The following is a 2350-nucleotide window of genomic DNA, read 5'->3' on the forward strand; positions in this document are numbered from 1 at the left end:
CTGCTGAGGTCCACTCCAGGCCCTGCTTGCCTGGGGATCACCTGTAGCAGCTGCAGAACAGTAAGGGTTGCTACCAGTTTCTTCTTCTACTATCTTTGTCCCAGAAGGATACCCGCCAAATGTCTGTCTAAGCTCTCCTTTATGAGGTGACTCTTTGGATATACGGGGGTCAGGGAGCTGCTTGAGGAGACAGTCTGTCCTTTATAGAAGCTCAGGTGCTGAATTGTGAGCTCCGTTGTTCATTCAGAGCCGCTGGGCAGGTATGTTTAAGTCTGCTGCAGCAGAACTCATAAACCCCTTTTTTTTCCCAGGTGCTCTGTCCCGGGGAGTTAAGGCCTTATTTATGAGTTTCCATTGTGCTGCTGCCTTTTTTTCAAGGCTGCCCTGCCCAGCAAGGAGGCAGCCTAGTCACTGTTTGCCTGCAGAGGCTTTGCTGAGCTGCTGTGGGCTCCGCCCAGCTGCCCTGTGTACTTGCCTGCAGTCCTGTTTATATGGGTGTAGTTAGAACTGCCTTGGCAATGGTGACCCACCTCTGTAATGGTGGACTCTCTTGGTAATGGCGGGTTGCCTCAGCAATGGTGGGATGCCTCAGCAACAGCAGACTACCTCCATAGTGGTGGAGTGCCTTCGTAATGGTGGACGCCCCTCCCCCACAGAGCTGGACCTTCCTGGGTTCAGCTGTGCTTGCTGTGAAACTCTCAACCCAGAGCATTTCCAATTGCTGTTTTTTTGTGGGGGTGACACCAGCCGAGCCTGATCACCTGGCTCCCTGCCTCAGAGCCTTTTTTTTTTTTAGTTGAACGGTCGACTGTCTCCCAGGTGTTCCAGTTGCCTGTTGAAAAGGCACCGGGATCTGTGTGATTTCCCGTGCAGTGACCCACTGCGTCGGCTGAAATAGCAGCGCTGAGATTTGTGGTGCTTTTCTGCCTGGGAATCTCCCAGCCTGGCTTCCTGTTTCAGTCCCCTTTTTAATCAGATGAATGGTCGACTCTGCCTTCCTGGAGCTCCAATCGCCAGCTAAAAGGGCTCCCAGGCCCGTGTATTTTGTACAGAGAACTGCCGCACCGGGGCACCAGCAAAACATCTACGCCGGCCAAAACAGCCGTGCTGGTGACCGGTGGGGCTCCTCCGCTTGGGAATCTCCTGGTCTGTGGGCAATAAAAATCCATCTGGAAATGCGGCGTCCACTCACCCTCTGCACTTTCACTGGGAGCTGCAATCCTGAGCTGCTCCTAATCAGCCATCTTGGATCTTCTGCCATGCCAGGCACTTTGATCACCAGTAATCCCCATACAAGCCCTATGGGGGCAGCATTATTATCTCCCTTGATAAGACTGAGTAACCAAGGCTCAGAGAGGTGAAGTCACTTGTCTAAGACCACACAGTGAGGGAAGGAAGGAGATGGCATTTTCCTACCCCCTGCTAAGTTGCAGCTGCAAAGAGGCCGATAGTCATTCCTGGGGACTTCCATTTGTCTTGGGTAGCCATGAAATTCAGGTTGTATTTCTGGGGTTCTTCCTGTAGTATCTCTTTCTTCTTCCTCACTGACCCTCCTATATTTTCTTCAGGGCCTTTGCATGCAAAATGTGGAGCCTGGGCTCTGGCCACATCCTCACTAGGAAAGGGCACATTAGCAACTGTTTGGAGACAGATTAACACCTAAGTGAGTCTTTCTTTACCCTAAGAACCCTTGAAAGAGGAATAAAAGTGGGACAGCTTGAGTGTGGGTGATGTGGAAAGGAGAGGCAGAGCCTGGCTTGCAGTGCTTGCAGCATCATAGAGGAAGCCAGAAAAACTAGCGCTCAGAAAAGTGGGAGTGCCAGTCAAGGTACGTGGGATGTGTTGCTGGATCTTGGAGCAAGGGATCAGGGAAGGCTGACTTGGAGGAGGTGGCATTTGAGCTTAGCCTTAAAGGGTGAATGGGAATTCCATGGGCAAAAAATAGACCCCACAGAGCATGTGGTTCCAACCCATTCATTTCAGCCACGGAGAAACAGGCCTAGAGTGGCTTTCATACTTTCCTTAATAACAAGATGGTTCTTGTTTCTGGGTGATGTGGAAATGTCATGGGTACCTTTGGAAGATGTCCTCTTTGGAGAGCTGGCATCTGTGGTCACTTAGACTTGGGTTCAAATCCTGGCACTGTGCTTGTCCACTTTATAACCTTCTGTTCTCCCACTTGTTGACTCTGCCTCAACTGAATGGCCTTCTTTTGGTTTTCAGTATACTGCCATTATTTCCACATTGGAGCCTTTGTGCTGGCTGTTTCTCCTGCCTTGAATATGTTTCCCTAGGTGGTTCTTCATCCTTCACATCTCAGCTCAGAGAAGCCTCTCTGTTACAGCCTGAC

At 50.8% G+C, this 2350-nt stretch overlaps 1 protein-coding gene and 1 long non-coding RNA gene across 8 annotated transcripts in view; both read left to right on the plus strand.

Moving 5' to 3' along the window:
* LOC108318190 overlaps positions 1-1445 on the plus strand; it is a 7318-nt gene extending 5873 nt beyond the window's left edge. Inside the window, exon 2 of the long non-coding RNA XR_001831052.2 lies at positions 1267-1445. This is a non-coding gene — a long non-coding RNA (uncharacterized LOC108318190). The remainder of the gene's footprint in view (positions 1-1266) is intronic.
* Positions 1-2350, plus strand: part of ST6GALNAC6 (ST6 N-acetylgalactosaminide alpha-2,6-sialyltransferase 6) — a 27885-nt gene that overhangs the window by 16719 nt on the left and 8816 nt on the right. The gene's annotated exons all lie outside the window — the stretch shown is intronic.

The sequence above is a fragment of the Cebus imitator genome, unplaced genomic scaffold (assembly GCF_001604975.1).
Source record: "Cebus imitator isolate Cc_AM_T3 unplaced genomic scaffold, Cebus_imitator-1.0 Scaffold216, whole genome shotgun sequence".
Lineage (NCBI taxonomy): Eukaryota > Metazoa > Chordata > Mammalia > Primates > Cebidae > Cebus > Cebus imitator.